This window comes from Pteropus medius, unplaced genomic scaffold, assembly GCF_902729225.1.
Source record: "Pteropus medius unplaced genomic scaffold, Ma_sr-lr_union100, whole genome shotgun sequence".
NCBI classification, from domain to species: domain Eukaryota; kingdom Metazoa; phylum Chordata; class Mammalia; order Chiroptera; family Pteropodidae; genus Pteropus; species Pteropus medius.
The window spans coordinates 5,851,181-5,873,857 of NW_024351731.1; the positions used below are offsets into that span (position 1 = coordinate 5,851,181).

Here is a 22,677-nt window from a genome sequence, read left to right on the forward strand (position 1 = left end):
AAGTCTCTTGAGCTGGCCATCTTCGTCGTGCTAAGTGCAAAGGCAAAACACCCCCGTCACCCCCACATCTGGCTGTGTTCACCACGGTGTCCTCAACAGCATGCACTGTATCAAGCACCTGCGGCACACGATCGGTAAAAGAGTACTTGGTGAATGAATGACTTACAGTGAACGAATGAATGGATATACTGGCTTTAGGGGTTTTTTTTGTATTTTTAAGGAGAATTCACAAGAACATTCCGCTTTATCAATGCCAGGCCTGCCGCTTGCTTTCTACTTCAGCAGCAGGCGACCTGATGAATGCTGTGTTCAACACTATTTATCCCATAATTGAACCTATCTTTACTAAGAATATAAATCTACATATTTTAACTGTGAATTCGATAAAATATAAGCATAAAAATTTGAACCAGTTCAAATAGGAGAGAAAACCGTAGGTATTTCCCAAACTGTATAATTAGAATGCTTAAATTCTTTTATTCTAGTTGGATAAAGAAAAATTAAACTTGGCTCGTTACACAATGAAATACGCGGTCAGCTCCCTGAGGACGTCGGGAAGGTGGATGCTCCGCGTTTCCGGCAGGGCAGGCGGGGGCACCGCAGGCAGGGCCGAGCAGACGCCTGGGCTGCCGGCAAGCCCTCCCTCCCGGCGCTCTGCTCTGTGCGCCATCGGCATGTAAACCACCGCCTTTCACCGCCTTGTTGGCCATGTCTCATCTCAATGCACAACCCAACTAGGCCAGCGCCCTCTGTCCCCCTCTCGCTAGGTCTGAGGTGTGACCCTCACACTGGAGGAGCGTCGCTGTGCCATGCACTCCCCCAAGTGCCCTGAGGGTGCCAGCTCCTGGACCCGCACCGCCCTGACCCGTCACTATCAGTATCCCTATTTTACACGTAAGGAAACGAAATCTTAAAGAAATTAAGAACTTTTCCAAGGTCACAGAGCAAAGGAGTGAGCCATCAGGGAGTCGAACCCCAGCCTGTGGCACTCTTGAAAGCCTGATGCCATCCCCGCTTCCCCAGTTAAGCAGATGGTAGTGTTAAAACAGCAAACGCGACGTGGGCTTTCTACCGCCGGCATGAAAGAGAAACGCTTCCGAAAACTGAGTGATGGTCAGTGCGACACACTGACAACTTGTAAGACATCTGGCTAGAATTAAGCTTGTAGGCTGAGCCCCCGGAAAAGAAATGGCCTATTTGATGCTAACTGCTAAATAAGGCCCAAACCCACTATTTAACCCATAACATCTTAGCAATTTATTTGTGACGGTCTCCAATGTCCAAGACACACAACCACCCACGAAGGCTTCCCTCCCTCAAAGCTGAATCTACCAAGTTTCAGGACTTCGGCAGCTGCAACCTGTATTCTGAAAGGTCACAGGTCTGAAGTAAGCTCCCAAAAAACCAAGAATATATGAAGAATGCAACCTAATTATGAAAATCACCGAAGCCAACAAAAGCTTCTTTATGCTTCGAAATAAATTTCTAGCCTAAAATATTCTAACAGTGGACTGTGGAGCCGCTTGTAAGCGGGGCCTCCTACCCGCCGCCAGCCAGTGCTCGGCACAGGCTTGGCCTCCCACGGGGTCCTACACTGCTCACTAAACAAATTAAGGACAAAGAAGTCAAGCCACTAAATTGTGAAAAGCCAATGTTAACGATAATGATAAATTTCCTGTTAAGTGTGCGCAGTAAATGATGAATACAACCTGCCTTGCAGTTCTTAGACAATCCGATCAAACAGAATCAGGGAATGAGTAAGACCAGCCTTTAAATCCCCATGACAGAAATAATGACATCGTTACGAACTGGACTTGCTGAACATCCGGTGGCCGCTTCCCTAAAAAGTAAGCGTTTAATTAGTTATATGACTGGCCACATCCTAAGAACCACGTTACATCACATCTGCAGAAGTCAGGACAACCTCCACTGAAATGGTGAGAACAGATTCGGAGCTTCAGTGACGCCGTCGACATCACACGAGGAGCAGGGGGCATTGCTGAGATTCAAAGGAAGATCCGTCCAAAGCCTGTGCTCGTCACCACTGTCCACTCTGCACTGCAAACAACGGCCACAGAAAATCCTACCGTGCGAAAGTCTTCAAAATGTTAAAGACACACCGTTCTACTCAAACTAATCAATAGGCACAGTTAACACATTCGAGATGAGGCGAGCCTTCAAGCATGTTCAAAAGAACTAATGGCTATTCTGGTATATTTCAGGGTCATTTTATCTACCTGAGAGAGACGTGAAAAGAAGGACCTTAAGAACAAATTCAAGAAGTAATTAAAAGGAGTAATTCTCATAGGGACCGGGACAGAGAACTGATCAAGGGACACAGAGGCGTTTGGGCACCGATAGCCAGCTGAAACGAGACCATCACCCCCTCGCCTGCGTAATGGAAGAAGTCTGCGACGGGAAGGGTCCAGGTCCAGGTAAAGAGTAATTAGCACACTCCATCCTGTCTCTACAAAACCCGGACAGAGTAACTGCACGCGCTACCTGATGACTCTGGAAAGTAAACAGCAGCAGCAGGACTAGGAAAGGAGGCTGGAATTCAACGCACCGCCACGCAGCAGATTTAAACAGGACCGAGTCTCCTACCATAACGTCCTACGTACGGAGGAGACACTCCAAACTCACTCGACATAGGAAAGACCAGGAAAACCTTAACTCCTTGGGACAAAGAAAATCAAGATAAGCCAACGCTGAGATGAGACAAACGCCACCATTAGCCCATGAGCAAGCCTATAAACAAGCACCCCCCACAGTGGTGTCTGCCAGTATTCGACCCAGAGCAGAGCTTCTCTCAGAATCGTGTCGCTCAAGCCCTCCCGCTGCTCCGTCAACCAAATTTACGTCCTATTCTGAACATTCTGAACCCTCTGTTGTCATGTCAACAATCTTCACAGCATCTTCACCAGTAGATTCCATCTCGAGGAACCACTGCTCTGGTCATCCGTGAGACGACAGTTGGTCACGTGTTCAGGCCCCACTTCTCGTTCTCGCGCTGTTTCCACGGCATCCGCAGTGACTTCCTCCACTGGTCCTGAACCCCGCAGGGTCATCCATGAGGGTGGGAATCAACTTCTCCAAACTCCTGTCAATGCTGGTATCGTGAATGTTCTTAATGACATCTAGAACGGTGAATCCTTTCCAGGTTTTCGATTTGCTTTGCTTAGCTCTGACAGAGGAATCACTATCTATGGCGCCTATGGCCTTACAGAAGGTATTTTGTAAAGAAGGAGAACTGGAAGCCCAAATCGCTCCTTGATCCGTGGGCTGCAGAACAGATGTGGTGTTCGCAGGCGTGGAAACGACGTTCATCTCGCACACGCGCGCCAGAGGTCCTGGGGGCCCAGGCGCACCGTCACTGAGCAGTGATGTTTTGAATGGTGTTTTTCTGAGCAGGAGGTCTCAACATGGGCTTATGATACTCAGTAAACCATGCTGTAAACAGATGTGCTGTCTTCCAGGCTTTGTGTTCCCATTTATAGAGCACGGGCAGAGGAGACCGAGCGTAATTCTTAAGGGTCTAGGACTTTCAGAATGGTAAATGAGCACTGGCTTCAACGTAAAGTCACAGCGGCATCAGCCCCTACTTACCCTGGCATTTGAAGCTCTGAAGCCAGGGAATGACCTCTCCTTGCCAGCTATGAAGGTCCTAGACGGCATCGTCCTCCAATCTAAGGCTGTTTTGTCTACCCTGAAAAATCTGCTAGTCAGTGTGGCCACCCTCACGAGTGCTCCTGGTAGACCCAGGTGACTGGCTGCAGCTTCCCCATCGGCACCTGTGGCGTCGCCTCGCACTTCTATGCTACAGGGACAGCTTCTCTCCTTAAACCTCGCGCGGCCCAGCCTCGGCCGGCTTCCAGCTTCTCTCCTGCAGCGTCCTTGCCTCTTGGCCTTCACAGAACTGGAGAGAGTTAGGGCCTCGCTCTGGATCAGGATGCGGCTGGTCTGGTCTTCCATCCAGACTGCTAAAACGTCCTCCATACCAGTAATAAGGCTGCTTGCTTTCTCATCAATCATGTGTTCGCTGAAGTGGCACTTTTAATCTCCTTCAGGAACTTTCCCTTCACACTCACGACTTGGCCCACCGGCACGTCCCACGGGCCTTCCTCTCTGAGCTGGGTCATTTCTAGCTTTCGATTAAAGTGAGGGACACACGACCCTTCTTCCCACTGGAACAGTCAGGGGCCGCTGCAGGGTGACTAATCGGTCTAATTTCAATATTGTTGTGTCTTGGACCAGTGAGGCTGGCGAACAGGGCGAGGGACAGGGAACGCGGGAATGGCCGGTCGGTGGAGCAATCGGAACACATGTACTGAGTAAGTTCATGACATTCATTTATCGATTAAGGGCACTGTCTTATGGTGCCCCCAATTAGAATGGGCACAGTTCATGGTGCCCCCAATTAGAATAGTAACATAACAGATCGTTGATCACAGATCACCATGACAAATATAATAATGAAAGTGTCTGAAATATTCTGAGAATTATGGAATGTGACAGACGTGACGTGAGCAAACACTGCTGGAAAAATGGTCCTGACAGACTAACCGTCAACTGGAAGCGACGAACCTCAATGTGATGACATGCTAACGGGCAAAGATCGAGAAGAATTTAATAGAATTCTTAAACTTTCTCAGTCGGTTTCCTTTTCAAGGTCAGTCTGCCATTTCACATCTACTCCTGATCAATCTTACCTTATTGATTTTAGCGCTTCGTTACAACCTGTCAAAATATTTTAAAATTCTGATTCAAAAAATGAGCTATCTCCCAGCATGACTCCTGATATTCATGCAAATTCCTGATAAAAACGTTAGGACAGGTGTCAAATGTGACACACTCCTGGAGACATCTTATACTCCTGGAGACATCTTATGTGTAGGAATTCTGATGTTTAGGTTTGTAGTAAATTATACTGCATGTGATTGCAACCCGTATCTTCTACCTAAAAGCTATAATTTCTTACACTCCTCGGTAATGACAGAAGTAGTAATTTACTTTTTCGGGCTTCGTGTATTCAAGGATTAAACTTGCCCAAAGGAAGGCCTGCCCCCGCTTGCCCAGCTTGCTCATGGGAAGCAACCCCTCAGCCCTTGGTACCTCCTGCCTGATAAGGTCATCCTCGATCAGCTGGGGCCTTAGGTCTCAGCAGATAGCTTGTGCTGCCGGTGTGATTTATAGGGGAGCCTTGGGCCACACTCCACCAGCTTGGTCTCTGGAGGGGTTAGAGACTAAGTTCAGCCATGCTGGCAGGGCCTACATGACCGACACCCCAATAAATATCCTGGACACCAAGGCGCGGATGAGGGCGCACTGCCACAGAGCTGCCGGAGAAACGAGCATGACTGCCCTGGGAGAAGACAGCTGGACGCTCAGGCCGGGGTTCTCCTGGCCTCTGCCCTAGGCGCCATGCCTTCGCTCGTTTTCATCTGCGTCCTCGCACTGCAATAAACCGTAACTGTGCGTGTAACGGCTTCCTGAGCTCTGAGTCCTTCTAGAGAATCACGGGGGCGTCCAGACCTGCAGGTCTCTGTGATTTACAACACGTTTTCACCAACACGAGAGCAGTGTTTCTCAACCCATGGGGATGCGATTTTAAATGCAGGTGACTGAACTCTGCGCCAGGACGAAAACTCAACAGCTCGGGAGGATGGCCCCACGCACGTGCGTTTTTAATACATCTTCCTCGATGGTTCTGAGTAAGCTCCTTTCAGAACCACTGACCCACCTAGAAGCATCACGAGGGCAGGGACTGTGTTTCTTTTGATAAATTCTCATCACCTAGCAGTGTTGGCATGGGTAGATGTTCCAGAGCGCCTCAGGAAAACCCCATAAGTATAACAAACAGGTAAGAAGAACTAACGTTATTAGTCTTTTAAAACTTAGAACATATGAATATGTAAGTCTTATTTGTCATTCTCAAATACCCAAGGTAATGTGGAAAGAAATAAATGAATAGCAAGCACAGTTGCTTGGGAACAATTTGGGCAACAGAGTCAATGATGGCCATTGCTTATGCCACTTGGTCAGTGATGTCAACTGGTTCAATCTCCTCTCTGCCAATTAGTAGGCAAGTTGAGTTTTACAAGTTGTCTTCACACCGTCCTCATCTACCAAAAGTATCACCTCTGAGCTAAAAGTCAAGACAGCTAATATCATCTTGAGGGCATTCCTCATTCACCATCAAATAGTCATTTACCCTCCCTCATCTCTACAGTGAGAGCTCTGGAACATAAGATCCCTAAATTTAGATCAACCTTTAAAATTCTAGATTATGTAAAGCAATAAGAATAAAGGGGGAAAAACTCGGAGGAAAAGTTTGAATGCGTTCCAGCAAACGGTCAAAAGGGCAGGCTCGTAGGATACATGAAAATCAAAGAAATCAACTCTTCCCCAACCAAATAATCAACCACGAGCGTCAAAAATTAACTCGATGACTCGCTATGTCGTACACCAGACGTTAACATAATACTGTACATCAACCATAACTTTAAAATGAAAAAACAAAATAACAAACAATTCAAATATAGACAACCTACATTTAAACTGAGTTCCTCCTGCAACTTGTTCTATCAAGTCAACACCTAAAGGTGTGATTAATGCTGCTCTTTCCAAACAGAAAGCAAAACTGCCGCCTAAGCACTGCCACGACCCAAGCCCAAGTGCACTCTGACACTTCTCACCTTCAGAGCCACGACCACCCCCAGCCCAACGTCAAGAGCGGCCCGGTGAGCAGCCCAGCTTCTCTCCGTAACTTCGGCCCCGCCGCTCAAGTCCGTCACTCATCTATCTTCCCCACTCGCAGCTTTGCCCTCACGGAGGTCACAATCTTTCTCGGCAGGAGGAGAAACTTTCTCCGAGATCCACCCATTTCTGACCTCTCCTCTCTGAGACCCACCCCCCATCAGGCAGCCATCTCTCCCCAAGTTCGCCGGCTCTCCGCAGGATTGCTATGATCTGTAGTCTGTAATTTCTAAATGACACGATAATGATGTCGAGCATGAACCAATCCCATTTCGACTCCCAAACACCAGACTAGTCGGCCTGATGCTCACATTTCGACAGCCAGCCACCCGCTGCGCTGCTTCCCCTGCACGTGCTCACCTCAGCGCTCACCTCAGTGCTCACCTCAGCGCTCACCGCAGAGCTCAACGACACGATTCAGGTGTTGTTTCACAGCTCACTGTTCACACGTTTCCAGCTCGGCAGAAGAAACCACACTCATCCTGGGCGCTGGCATGCCCTACGCTTAACAGTGACACCTGTCTGTCCCTCGTAGCCTTGTGACTAGTAAGTTGCCTAACGGCGTAAGACTTTAGCTTTGTCTAATGTGCAACCGCATGAGGAAACCATTCCTGCCAATGAGAGCCCCCAACGCCCGGCTGGCCTCTATGTACCAAAACCGTGTTTTGCTCTGACTTTCAGCAGGGCAAGGGAGGCCGGGAGAAACATTGTCACTGCTGGCTGAAATGGTTCAGCTTAGGAGACGGCTGCCTGTGTTTGCGTTTTCCTTGGCCGTTTGGGATGTTATTACATTTAAAGTCACGTTCCTGTTATGTGGATGATCAGCCTTCCCCACCGCCCCAGACCTCTGCAGGGCGCCAGATGTCCGGTCCCCCCCACCCCCCAGCGGCTCCCCCTGGGGGCTGGGCTCCTTTGCATAAGCTGATGAAAGCCCTCCAGACGCTCCCCCGGGGAAACAACTCACAGGCGCGCACAATCCTCTTACAATTTCTGGGGTTCACAGACCTAGGGGAGAATGTCACCGCCGCGAAGCAACCGTCTGATCATCAGTATGTGCTTAAGAGCAAAAAGAGCTTTGTGAACTTATCACCAAAGGAGAAGGCCGGCAGCCGCGCTGCAGTGACTCCGGACCCCTCCCTCCGCCCTGCGCCTCAGTTACCTGCTCAGGGCCCGAACTCAGCGACAGGCTTCACGGCTTCCCTTCTCTCCAGTTCCCCAGTCTCGCCCTTAATTAAGGGCTTCTTCCTTTATCTGTGCAACATAATTAAATAATTAAAAGAACACAAGCTGTTAACTCAGACCATCTGAACTTTGCCCGTCGCGTTATTAGCTAGGAGACACTGGCAGCCATTTCCTTAATGACAGAGGTTTGCCGCCCTCGCCTTCCAAAGTGCATTTCCCTGCCGCCTCCTTCACTGAGCCCTGGAGCTCCAGTCCACTGAACCGCCTGCCCTGCAAATCCATTCTCCACCAGAATCAAGTGCAAACCACACTGATCTTGCCCGTGATATCGGCTTCATCTCCTCCACTACCCAAACCCATCCTGTATCCCAAACAGGGTAAAAACATTCAGTTCCACAAGCACCAGCTTCTCGCCCCTCTGCGCTTTGCCCAGGCGTGCCCACTGTCTGGGAGGCCCTTCCTGCGCCCCCTACCACCCTGTCCACTGAGCATCTATGGTCCCTTCTGGCAGCTGGGACCTGCAGAGGTCATCACGTATGGTCTACAGTCAGTTTTGTATAGCTCCTGGGCTAAAAAATGGTTTTTAACTTTTTCAAGGGTTAAAAAAAGTGACAGGCCACATGTGGCCCACAAGGCCTTAAGTGTCTATTGTCAGGCCTTTAACAGAAAACATCTGAACTTGACCATCCCTGGGGACATGCCCTCCGGCTCCTGAGCACACCTGCTATGACACGGGCACTGCCGGCATCACACTGCACATCCCTGAACGGGACCAGTCTTGGTCCCCTCAGGTCTTAATCCTGCACCAGATATGAGACAGGCATTTCATAAATGTTGAATCGATGCATTAACCAACCGAACAGACCAGCTCAAGAACCAGGGGAACACATAACGTGCAAAGCCCTGGGCCTTTAGTAGTAGCACACAAGGTAAGTCTGTTAAAAGTCTAACGCTAGCACTGTACGTTTGTATCCGCTTTACGTGGTAACGCTACGTAAAACCTCTAAGGCCGAGATCATAAATACAGACTTTACAGATGAGAACATTGAGAATCACGGAAACTAAACAACTCGTCATAAGTCACGTGACCAAAGGCAGAGAGCCAGTATTTGAACCCAGGTCTTCTGTTCCCCATGAGATGCTCTTCCTATTAAAAACTACATACAAACTACAATGCCCAGATGGCGGCAGTTACTAATACCTGGGGCTCCAGAGGAGGAACGAAACTTAATTTCTGACTCATTATTTAATTTTTATAATGTTCAAGTTAATGTTACTTTTTGTAAACGAACAAAATAAAAATGAAAAGGACATCCGAAATGAGCACTAGCCTAAATGGCCTCAGGATGATCATAAACGAAAAATCTTCTTTGCCTTTTTTTTTTCAGTCAGTCCCTGAAAAGTAAAATTAAACAGCTTAATTAACAAAAGCCACTGAAAGGAAGGCAGCTGCCACCTCAGCACGGACCCCTCGTCTGCCAGCTGAGCTGGCACACACCGGCAGTTGAGGCGGTCACCTGTCCTTAAGCTTCGCTTCGGGCAGAACAGAGGCCGGAAGGGGCCGGTGCGCATTCGCACCTCCGCCTGGGCCAGCAAACGCCGCAAGTGTCTCCAGAGGCAGAAATGAAGTGTAAGGAGCTACTACGAAAACCCTAGTCTTCTGATCTATTTTGCATAATCAAGGTGTAAGTTACGTAAAGCTGGAGTTTAAGTAGCTCGGTGCCCAGAAGTTTCTGAGTTAGACCAAGATCTTAGCCAAAGTGAAGTCTGATATGGGTCTACTTACGATAAGATTAACTTCAAAGAACTGATTCCATACAGAACACATTTTTTGACTACGATCCAATTTTAGAAATAACTCACAAGGTACATAGAAAAATTCATTTATTTGGAATTTATCAAACCACATTAAATCATGAGTCATCAAAGGAATCTTAATAGAAATTAGTATAGCTAAATATTGAACATTTTATTGAATAGAACAATAATGCTTTATGATCTAAATAACAAAACCACCTCATATCAAAATTTAACCCACAAAGAAAGATTCCTTAAATAAGACAAAAAAATACTCATCATAAAGGAAAATATTGATAAAGCCGATATTAAAATTAAGAATTTTAGTTCCAAGACACCTCAAAGTAAAAAGACAAACCACAAACTGGAAGAAAATATTTATAACTTACATAACGACAAAGGACTGTACTCCACACAGAAAGAACAGCTGCAAGTCAATAAGAAAAAGATACAAAGGAAAATCGGCCGCATGACTTCCCAAGTCCTTCAGAGAAGGGGAGAGATACAGCCAATATACTACAAGAGGCCCGAGAGCATTAGTAATGAGGGAAATTCGATCTGCAGACACAAACATATTACGACGCACTCGCCAGAATGGCAGAACCGAACGACAGATTAGTTACTGCCAGACAGATTACACTACTGACAAGGCTGTGGAGCCACCAGGAGTCACTCTCTCTTCTACAGGTGGGGCTGTAAATTGGTACAAGGCCTCTGAAAGCACCTGGGCGGTGACGAGGCGACCGGAAGGCTGGCCGGCCTCCGACCCCGGCATCCGCCCTCCGAGGCGTTCAGGCCACAGGTCTCCACGCACGCGGAAGGCCGGCGATGTGCACAGTGGTGTCTGTGACAGCGAAAAGCTGGAGACAACCCGCAGGCCCATCAGCTGCCGTCCCGCCTATTCAGCTGGAGATGGACAGACTCTGACAGCGCGCACCCCTCAGCTGAGTCTCAGAGTCACAGAGCTGAGCGGAGAAAAGCAAGTCACAAGAACACACTGAGTGCGACTCCCTCACTATAAAGTTCAAAACACACAACTGACACAAAGATGAGAGATGATAAATACGACATGCATCCCTGACCGGTTATACGAGCCGGGGATACAGACATTCTGCCCACAGCCAAGTGAGAAAGAAAAGCAGAGAAAAATAAAATACAAGCGACATCAAACGGCGAACGGGCCTGGAGGGGGAGGCAGCTGAGGGGCCGGAGGGGAGGACAGTTGCCTGAGGCTTCACGACGGGGAGAGGGGCACGCAGAGGCCTTCGGGGGGGTGGGAGTGCTCCACAGGTACGCTGGGCCCCGGGCACCCACGGCGAACCCCAACCGGGGCCCATCTGGCCCCATCACTTGTGTTTGTACAGCCCATGAGCTAAGCACGGTCTTTACATTGTATACGATTGAAGGAAAAACGAATAATAAAATTTCAGTGCACATGAAATTATATGAAATTCAAATTTTAGGGTCCAAAGATTAAATGTAATTGGGACACAGTTCTGTCCACACCGTCCATGGTTGCTGTCTCACCACGATGGCAGGACTGAGTGCGTGCGACAGAGGCCACATGTGGCCCGCGAAGCCTAAAACGCTTCCTGGCAGGCCCTTTACAGAGAGAGCTGGCCAGCTCTTGAGCTAGGGCATCAGTGGGGACGCTGGTGTCCTTCCTCCGGGGGGCTCAGAGTTCTCCTGATCTATACCTTACACACGTCTTACACACTGGCATCTCTCTTCAGCATTTCATAAAATCATTTCTTGAATAAAGACTACCGTATTAAGCATATTTCTCTGCTGAACCTTGCTCTAGTAAAGCTGCATGCTTCTCCTCTATCCTGACGTCTACGTTCAAACAACTGGTATGTGTGGATTGCTCTCAGGAGCATCAAACTAGAACGACAGAGCAAAGAAAGCTGCCATTATTCTGACTTGAGTACAATAAGGAAGATGGAAAGGAAGACGGGAAGGAAAGAGGGAGGGCAGAAGGACGGACGGACCCTTTCTGCTACAAGTTCCAAGTCTGCGGAGAGAGCCCAGGGGCCACTAACATCCGGGTCATTAGGACGACGGGACACCTCGCGGCATCACCGACGCACCGCGTGGCCTTAGAAAAAGCTGTGGAGTCACATCCTATTCCCTTCCCATCTTCTTAAAGAAACGTGTCATGAATTGTTATGTCACATCTTAGCAGAGGCCACAATATCTGCCCAATGTCAGCATACAGGTCCCCAAAGCGAGTGCTATCACATCTTTTAAATACAAAGTGGTCCCTCTGAACAGTTAATGACATAAATTAAGTGATAACTGTTGAAGGTGGTAATGGATACGCAGTTTTGCATATGTCTAGAAACTGCCACAAAGTTTTAAAATAAAATTGAAGATTCCTATTTTAACTTTAATTAAGCATAACACTCACGGAATAGGCACTGTCATACAACTCCCATTTATACACCTTTCTTAGTACAAAACAGTTCTCTATCATTCTTACCACTGGCAACTAAAAAAAAAACCGTGCTTATTTACAGAGCTGCGCGATGACACGGCACTGCACCTCTGACCCTGACAGAGAAAGCGGCATCTGGCCTCGATGACGGGGAACGTGAAAGGACAACGTCCAGGGAACACAAGCCCTTTTACCTTAGAGTCCTCCGAGCCCTTGTCGGGGCCCCGACACAAACAGCTACGTCTCCCATCTCAATGTGCCAGAAGGCGATGGAACTCTAAGCTTGCCCGCTTGCCAGGCAGTCTTTGGGGAGAAGGGTGGTCCTAGCCCTTTTCTTTACGGACGGGTGGACGGATGGGCGGCTGGGCGGCTGGGAGGGACCTGGCAAGCCTGGGGCTCTGCGCTGTGTGCAGGGCGGTAAATGACACAAACATCCCGCTCCACTTCAGCTGCAATTTCACAAACCAAGCGAAGATGCGGTGAGGATCGAGAACTTTGACAACAGGCAAACTTTTCATGTAAATGTTTGCTTTCAGCAATTATTACCTTTCGTGAAACATTTCATAGGGCCAGGCACTAGTGAACAACAGAACTCGCGTGCTCTGGGTGTCACTTAATTCCTCCATCAGCCTGTGGTTCTATCACGCGGCGATTTAACGGACAAGGAAATGGAGGTGTGCGACATCAATGAGCTGGCCCAACACCCCGAGTCGGCCCTGAGCGACCGCACACCTCACTGAGAGTTCAGCTTTCAAACTCCATCAGGCAATGCCATCTGAGGAGCCACACTTCGGGAACCAACACCTTGCCGCTCAAACTGGACCACTGGCGTCACCCGGGATCAGGTGCTCCAGTCCAGACAGACCGAATCTGAGCCTACGATCTGGGAAGCCCCCGGCGACACAGGGGTTGGTGTGAGGGGCCCCACACGGAGCGGGCACACACGGCGCGGGGGCAGACCGTGCAGCTCAGACACACGCCCGCGACCCGCGTGCATCTCTGCTGCTCGCTCTCCGATCCCAAAACAAAGGCAGACAAGTGCGGGCAGGCCGCTCCCCAGGGGGCAGGAGAGAGGAAGTGACCAGCCCGCATCTGTGGCCTTGACCTTTCCGCAACTGCTACCCTCAGTCCTCTGTGATGGCGGGCGCCACTTACTGCCGTGGGTGCGCCTTCCTCCTGGGGTGACAGACGGCAGTCACCGTGCCTGAGGGGCTAGAAATGTGCCCAGCAGGAGCCGGGCCCACCCGCGGCGCGGTGCGCTGGCAGACCGGACATGTCCTCCAAAGACGGGAGTTCAGTGAGCTACAGAGACAGGTTCCAACACACGCCTAACGACAACAGCAACCCTGACCCATGAGCAGGATCCGGTTTTCCTCTCATGACATTTTCTTAAATCTGCAACACGAGAATCGAATTTCAGGCGCAGTGTGCCAGCCTCCGCACGTTCCCACCAACGCCTCTCTTGGCCGGGCGTTTCTTCTGCCTAGAACACTCCCCCCACACCGGGCTGATGCCGACTGAGCCCGCAACAGTGGGGGCGCAGCGCCCGCAAGCCCCGCCGGGCACCCTGCAGCTCTGCAAAGCACTTGTAACATGCCACCACAACTGCCTGTTTACCGTGACATCCGCGGGCTGGGGTTCAGATCAGCCCAGTGACTGTCCTCACCACGTCCCAGTTAAATGCGCAGATACGTGTAAGTCAAACGTCAGAACAGAACGGGGTGTTTCCTACTCAGTGCGCACAGCTCCCCACTTCCCCACCGACCCGTCTGAGCCCACACGGTCCTTCGCGGTGGCTTCACGACACAGGCAATAAAGGGCTCGTGCGTTGTAGCTACAGGCAGATTTCCGAAAAAGTCAAACTTTAAGCAAGGACGCCTGTGTCAGTGGCTCTCCAGCACGGCCCACGGCTCACAGCCCACAGCCAGTCCCCGAGGAGGTTCTCGGGGTCCGGCCAGTGCTGTCCAGTAGGCCTCCCTGCAGCGGCGACAATGCTCTCTGTCTGCACTGTCCCACATGGCAGCCACCAGCCACACGTGGCAGCTGAGCACTTGAAATGGGGCTAGTGTGACTGTCGAATGGAACTTTGAATTTAATTTTAGCTTAACAGCCACCTGTGGCTAGCGGCCACCACAGGAGACAGCAGGTCCAAGTCTAGACTCTCGACACTGAGTGAAATAAAAACTTTTCCGTGGTTCCTAACCGCAGGCTGCTATTCACGCCAACCCTCCCCTTGAAAAAGGCTAAAAAAGCTGGATAGGATCCTTTAAAAATATTAAAAGCAACTGGGCAGTGACAAGACAATAAGGAAACGCCAGGCCAAAGTCAAAGCGAAACCAGGAGCCAGGAAATACACGAGCGCAGAAGCCACCTTTGCCCTGAGCTCATTTGCCAATCCTGACATTTTCAACTTCCTTTTTCACAAGAGGACATGGAAAGAGGGACGAGAATCAAAAGCTGGGTCCCACAAAGTGTCTGCAATAAGAGCACCCCAAAGGCTACGCAGCTCGTGGTGAGAGTAAGCCAGAAGCGAACCACCTCTCTAGCAGACTTACAGCTCTAGACGGTCTAAAGAACCTCAAGCCTTGAACTGGGTTTAAGGCGATCCCAGACTGGTCGAAGCAAAAACAAATGCTCTCTGAAGGGAGCTACCTTCATGCCAGGTTTCAAAAGAGTCCTACAAATAACTTGGATCCATATGCTACAACCTTAAATGAAAATGATCTCAAAATGAATCCTAGACCTAAATGTAAAACCTAAAACTACAAAACTTCTAGAGGGAGAAAAAAATGGAAGAAAACCTTTGTGACCTAGGATTAGGCAAAAGTTTCTTAAATATGACAACAAAAAAGCACAATCCATAAAACAACAAGTGGATAAATGAGACATCGTCAAAATGTGTAACTTCTGCCCTTGAGGACAATGAAGAGAATGAAAAAACCAACCACAGCACAAGAGAGACGCGCAACTCACATGTGACCAACAGAAAAGTATTTATCCAGAATGAAGAGCCCATGAGAAAAAAATGTTTAATGAGCAAAACATGTGAACACCAAAGAAGATATATGGATGTCAAAAAGCATATGAAAAGATACTCAACATCACTGGGCATTTGGGAAATATAAATTAAAACCACAATCAAATGCCATTAGACATCTATTATAAAAGACTAACCATGCCAAGCGTTGGCCCACGAGAATGCTCGTTCGCTGCTGGTGGGAATGCACAACGGCATAGCTGCTCCAGAACAATCTGGCGCTTTCTTAAAAAGCTAAACAAACACCTACCACAGGACCCGGCTGCTGGAGATCTAGACCCAGCCGTTCTCAAGAGAAACGAAAACCTACATCCACACAAAGACTTGCACAAAAATATCCACACGCTTTATTTGCGATAAGCCAAGACCAGAAACAATTCTCCATACATTAAACTATACATTCATTGTCATCCCAAACAACATCCAGAAGAATTTTCGTGGAAGCTGACAAGTGATTCTCACACATGTATAGATCTGCAAAGGTCAAGGACAGCCAAGTACACTTGAAGAACCAAGTGGTAGAGTGCCACGGTGAGATGAGGCTCATTATCAAGCTGCCGTAATTCAGGCAGCTTAGTACCAGCGGAACTGAACAGAGTGCAGAACAGATGCACGGATTACAGACCGCTCGCTCACGACAAGGGGGCACCGCAGAGCATGGGCAAATGACGCTCTTCTCAGTAAATGGTACAAAAGCACCAACTCTGAAGGAAAAGACGGATAAACTACACTACGCGAAACTTAAAAACTTCTACTCACAAAACAAAACAGAACAGAACAGACCACTGAGTCAGTGAAACTGCACATGACAAAGTGGGAAGAGATAGAGGCAAAATATATAACCAACAAAGGATTTATGCTCTGAATATATAAAGAAGTCTACAAATCAACTGTTAAAAACGTAATAAAAAAATATGTGCACTTTGTGAAACAGTGAATGGCCAAATGTCAGTAAATATATAAAAAGACGTGCAACCTCAGTATAACCAGGAAAAGGCTATTCGAAACCACGAAGCAGTAGTACTACAGAAACCACCAGAAGGCGTGGGCAGGAGAGACCCAGGAGACCGGACAGGGGCTGAAGAAAGAACCAGAGGGAAGACGGGCTGCTGGCCGGAGCCTAATGGTTCAGTGAGGGGCAGCGGGGAATCGCTTACTGGCCCTTTGCTGAGAAGCCACTCTGGGCCAGGCACCCCGACACATTGAACGGGGGTCACAGCCTACCTGGCTCTAAACTATAATTTTAACTGCACCTGACCAATTTTAGGGAGAAGGACACTGTTCAGATGGCACTTTCCCACCAGCTCACAGAGCTGCGCAGCTGACTGGAAGTTGGGTCACGGGGCGAGGGAGGGGAGCCAAGGGGGGTCACGTGGCAACATCCTTTTCACCACTTGCAGATTACACCTGATTCCATCCGTTCCTCTCCTCTACCTTAGTAACAACTTTCACATGGTTACAGACTCCTGACCACACAGCTGCACAACGGTCACTGATGTTAGTCTTGGTACTGAGTCTCTTCAGGACCTGGCAGGAGAGTAAACAAACTGGGGACCCCCCTCCCACCCTCATAGTGTAAGGAAACTGTGCGGGACCGAAAGATATGCAAAGGACGATGCAGAAGCCTTGTCCCTAAGCTCACAATATTCGATCTGCCGATAGGTGCATCTAATTCAGCATAAGACATAGAGATATCAGGCACATCACCGACCCCCCTTTGTACACTGTGTAACTTCTATTTAGCCTTTTTCTTAGAAAAAAGGGGCAAAAGGCAAAACAAAATATATTTAAGTTACATATGAACTGAATGCTAGGCAGAGAATCGATTCACACAATACTGTTTCATTAGTCACCCCAAGACATGGCAATCACCCTAACGTTAGTATAAGCTAGCCAGTTTTCAGCACTAAAACAAAGCCCCTGGGGGCCGTGTGCCTTCGGCAGGCACATGCACACTCTCTCCTATCTACCAAAAATCTCACGTCCCAAAGTCATACCAACTGTTTGGACGTAAAATTCTTCATTTAATGTCCAACCCAAGATTCAGAAAAATTAAGCAGTCTCAGAATAAAACGTTCAAAGTACCTCGGCAAAAGTAACTGCTAAAAAAACAAAACATGTCAGAGTCCCCAAGTGGAGGCACTCTCATTAGCGAATCTAAGTGGCCACACGTGCGGCCGTCTATAGCTGAGCCATGCCCGCTACGACCTGCATTTTAAAGCGCTCTAAAGCAGTGGTCTGCGGACGTCAGCAGGCATGGAAAGCCCCTGGACAGCTCGCTAGGACCGCCTGCTGGCCCCACCCCACAGTCTAGGTCAGGTGCGGGGTGGGGCTCTAGCATTTCTCAGTTCTGGGGGTGGTGATGCTGCGCCCCGGTAACTACACTGAGAACGGCTGCAGCCAACCTGAACCGTGTGTGTGTGTGTGTGTGTGTGTACACGCGCGCGCACGTGTGCACCCTCAGTGTATAACACTAAGGAGGACCTTGCTCAGGAAGAGCAAACAGCTCTTTTTACCCAAATGTTGACTTTCCTTACCTAAGTAAAGGTAAGCGACCTGTCACTCGCGAGACGTCTTATCTGCATGACAGCATGACAGCAAAGGACTGCGCAGCAGGTCAAGGGAAAGCCTACACACTGCGTAACCGGCACTGCGGTCCGAGAAGACGGCTTTTTAAAAAAACGGTTTCAGGGCACAATGCAAAGCCGTGTGGCGCACCCAGTGGGTCCAGCTGATTGATCAGTAAGACACGTGAGAGCTTCTGGGCCAGTCATCAAGGACCTTCTGTATACCCCACTCATTTAGTGTCACCTTGGGCAACTGTCAGTCTTCAGAACTTAAGTCCTATGAACACGGGGTCAATATCTAGAAAAAAAGAACATTTCGAAATTGTGAAGGGCAGAGCAGTATTTTTTCCTGGCCCAATTGTGATAATACCAGCAATCTAAAATAAAGCAGACAGTAAAAACAGATAACCCAAGTTCCTTCCTGGCAGCAAGTCCTATGAGGTCTCTAAGTGAGGTCCTTTACCAAGGCAAACGAAGCAGCAGCCAGCCTACCAATGCAATGACTGTTCTCCAATGACACGCCTGGGTTCTTTGCATTCGTAAATATTAACTGTGTCAGACACTGGGGATGCAATGGTGTGTAAAACAAAGTTTTGCCCTCATGGTGCTTAAATTCTCATGAGAAGACACATAATCTACTGAAAATATATAACGCATAAAATCGTTTAAGCTCTTTCTTCAGTCCAGCAAAGCCAAACGCGAGGCGCTTTGGTCGCCAGCAAACACAAGCTGCTGGTGTTCACAGGAGAACGCAAACCACTGCATGGCAGGACTTTCAAATACACTGTGAGGGCAGAAGGAGGTCCTGGGCACAGGCAGCCCACACACGTCACTTTTTAGGTTCTTCTACGCCTTGGTTTTGGTCCACTGGCCCAAATGAAGAAGAGTATGTCAACCCATAAAGGTAGGATGGAAACGTCTAAATTGGAAAGAATGAGCACATTCATTTCAGAAACTTCTAAAGCGGCAATGTGTTACAGATGATCAATACCAGGGTTACTACGCGGGGCATGTACCCTCATGAGAAACGTGCAATTTTTCACCTTAAGTTACTCCTTGCTTCCCACAAAACTACATTCATAAACAAAATCGACCCAAAAAAAGTCATCAATGAAAAAACTCTGTACATGTGTAAGTTACTAAAGCACGTCCTTTGACAAAAAGAAGCATCAATCACTATACTACCATGCCTTATACATTTTTAACTAATTCCATATTAATTTAAAATAATTAAACAATTTTGGTACAGTCATTAAAATGTTTACCTACACTACGTTGGCCACATAAGAATTTCATGATCTGAAAGTATCAGACTCAAATAGGAAATATGATGATTTAAGCTTTCTCAGAAACACAGTAATTACGCTTAGACACCATTTCCTCCCGCTTCGGGAGACCGAATTAAGATTTTACAGACTGGCTGGGATCCCTTGGGCCCGGCCAACCAGGATCCGCCACTTTTGGACTGAGAGACCCAGTGCGAGTTCCTCTAACTCTAAACTTGCAGTGTTTCACCTATAAAATGAGACGAATGACTCTACAACTCGACCGTTGTTGTGAGGAATAAAAGAGATGGAACATTAAACATGCAGCTCAGGTCTGGCACACGGCGTCCAACGCATGTGACTTACATACAGCACAGAGCCTCTCTGATGTAATCCATCTGTAAAACTGTAGTCAACTTACCAACAACACATGTCCTCACACAGGTACCCAGCAATGTTACACTTCTTCCCATCATAATACTCAAAAGAGAACATCATTTTTCTTGTTCTGAAAAGTTTATAGTAAATGGCAATGTACGTATATAAGATTTAGGTAGGGTTATTTTAATTAAATACCAAGTTTGTAAGGAAACACATTCATGCTGTTAAAAATAGGTAAACTTTGGAGTGATACTACTAGTATTTTTCTTTGAGGCTTCCAATGGCCACAGAGTGCGAATGGTACCACTCGGGCAAAAACATTTTTCCTACTTCTGTCTATAAACCATTTCGGTAGTGTTTATGCAAATCAGACTCTTAATTCACAGCATTTGCTAAAAATTCCATTTAAACTGGAAGCTGAACTATACGTGCTTATCTGATTTCCATCAGAGCCTCATGAAAAAACAATATGATTGTTACAGATAAGAACGGCCGGGGTTCCTCTGCTGCTTTATAATCACAAACTTATTTACGCAGATCTGAAGGTAAGCTTTGGCACAATTCCTAGAAATTAATGCCAGAAACTGGTAGATATGAATTTCATTTCTCTTGCGTTAGGTTGCCTTTCGGTGGTCATGAAATGAAGGGGGATAAAAAAAACTTTGCCAAAATGCTGGTGGAGAGAAAAAGCAATACAGGGCTCAAATAACCCTACTGAACAGTTTATTGGAGAAGATAAATAACTTCTCAATGCGGCTGCGTGAGCGAAACCCAGGTGCACGCAGCGATGGGCGGCTCTGCTCTCCACCCCTTCCCACTCTGGTAAGCAACTCATCCTTCGAATTCGTAAACTTCCTGGGCTTTGTCACTACTGATTCAAACAAGGTCGTTTACTTTGCCCAATTTTTAAAAATCTGAGTTTTAAATAATGTATACAGGCGTCGTTAAAAAGTCTCAAAGACCTTCACAGCATTTATTTCCTAATCGTTAAACAGTAATGAAAATACGTCCTTAAACAAGAGCTTTAAGGCGAAATAAAGTACTATAGGAACTAAACTTTTCTGATTATTTTAGCAAAAAGAAACCTCATTTTACAAATATGGTCACAGAATTTTTAATGCTACTGAAATTTAAAACAAGATTTATTCTACGTAAAAATCTGTCTAAAATGAAAATGTTTAATTTCAAAGATTCAAGATTTAAATATTCTATTAACACTTGTACCTTTTCTTACCCTTAAGACAATTTTTATTTTCTCAAAATTAAGACACCTTAAAATACAGGGGAAAAGGTTTCCATAAAATCTTTAGAGATATAAACGAAGATCCTACTTCTCTAACTCAAAATAACATCCAAAGGAAGGATAGTAATTCTCAAAATTATTCTTAATTATAGTATACATATACACACACACACATATAAAATACTCTATAATGATTTCTTCTGCAGGAGCTAATCAATTTTTAAAGGGGCTAGCTTTAACAATACAACTTTATTATTTAGACAATTTCTCCAACTTTCTACCAAGAAAGTTATCTGTCTAGCTGAAGAACCCAGTTTTGAGAACTGGGACATTAAGTTCTGTAATTCCCAGCAATGGGCATGGACTGTTGGAGGCAATTTGTTAAAAATGCCTTAAAGATCCACACTGTTGCTCATAACTTCCGCTTTCCGCAGACACTTCATCACTGCTGCATTCATGGAACTAAACTCCCAGACTAACACTTATTATTCGCTTTCGGTGAACTGCCAGTCTCAAAAAAGGCTTAAGTCACACCTCCTGTAGGAGTCCAGTATTTGCCCAAACCAGAATACTAGGTTTTGGATTCGGTGCCTTTATTTACCCTAGGACTTGCTAACTGATGCCTATTATATTCGTTCAGTGCCTACATGTACTGAAGTCTTACGTGACTGTGGGCTTCTTTAAAAGGGAACATGTGTTTTAAACGATCTTTTCCAGTGTTCGTTATTAAAATGGGTTATTTGATAATGACCTCAAAGAAATTCTTTGGAGAATTTATAATATCTGATCTTGCCATTTCTGCAGCAGTTAGTACACAAAAGTGTTCCAAAGAGACTAACAGTAGTCCTTCCCCTCCAAGGAGAGCCACAAATACAAAACAATATGCTCATAAAGATACCGAAACACGAACTTCCTTTCAAGTTCCATGTGTTTAGCAGGGTTTTAAAAACTGACTCAATAGTACAACTGGATAAAAATACCTACACTGGACCTCGACAAAAATAAGTTGAACGCTCCTTTACGTACCATTTCATCCACATACTGTCCTCCCACTTTTCAGAGGTTTTCAAAGATGGGAAAACTGACCAGAGCACTCCGCTTAGCTGTGTCATTTCAAAGAGGAGACTATTTTCACTACCCGTTTTACAAACAAAAAATCAAGGGTGAGGCTCTGTATTTCATTTCAAAGAGTAATGGCTTGTCTATTTTTCCAACTATGAAAATATTTACCTTCTAAGTCAAAGTCCCAATGACGGCCGTCTTAAACACAGATCCCCAAACTCTCACATCGCCTTCAGTGTAACCGGATTTCAACCGGTCCCCATAATTACTACAATATTACTATTATCTTAATCGCACAGCCCGAAACCCAGCTGCAGGCTAACCATGCAAGAATGAGACACTGTTGAAATGGCTCAAAAAAATTTTTTTTACCGTTAGTGCATTAAGCTACAAAATCCTGTAATCACGTCAAACCAAGTAACGCTGACACACACACACGCACACACACGCCCTCCTGATAAAGAATGGGCGACAGGAATGGAAAGAGAGAGAGAGACAGCAAGTAGTTGTCCCACCTAACACTGCGCAGCAGCGGCGCTGGGGGCTGGGACAGAGGAGGAAACTCGGAAGGCACAATGAATCGAAGGGTGTCTCTCGGGCCATCGCGGAGGGGACCACCGGCCCACAGAAAACTTGAGGGGCGGCAGCGGGGGATGGAGCCCAACCCGGCCGCGGGTTCGAGGCTCACCCGCCCGCAGCCCTCGGGGCCCGACCTTCCCCGCTCGCGGGCGGGTGAGTCTCCACTCCGGATCCCCCGGCGTCCCCGCGGATTTCCCTCTTCCTCCTCCTTCCTCTCTCTCCCCTTTGTTTTGGAGGCACTTGGCCCGCTCGGGCGGAGGTCGGCCGTCCTCCCGGAGCCCCCGGCCTCCCCTGCATCCCCGGCCTCTCCGTCTGCCCCGAATTCCCGGACCTCCCTGAGCTCGCGGCCGCCCCATGTCCCCCGGCCTCCC

At 47.5% G+C, this 22,677-nt stretch overlaps 1 protein-coding gene across 7 annotated transcripts in view; it reads right to left on the reverse strand.

Annotated features, from left to right (window-relative positions):
• The window catches only part of PTK2 (protein tyrosine kinase 2), a 168,961-nt gene that overhangs the window by 145,651 nt on the left and 633 nt on the right, over positions 1-22,677 (reverse strand). Inside the window, exon 1 of one of the 7 annotated variants that reach the window (XM_039845914.1) lies at positions 17,747-18,020. The exons of 5 other annotated variants lie outside the window; for them this stretch is intronic. The gene's annotated coding sequence lies outside the window, so the exon portion shown is untranslated. Of the gene's footprint in view, positions 1-7,915; positions 7,939-17,746; positions 18,021-22,677 lie in introns of those variants that run through there. One more of the 7 variants, XM_039845915.1, reaches the window with a different exon arrangement.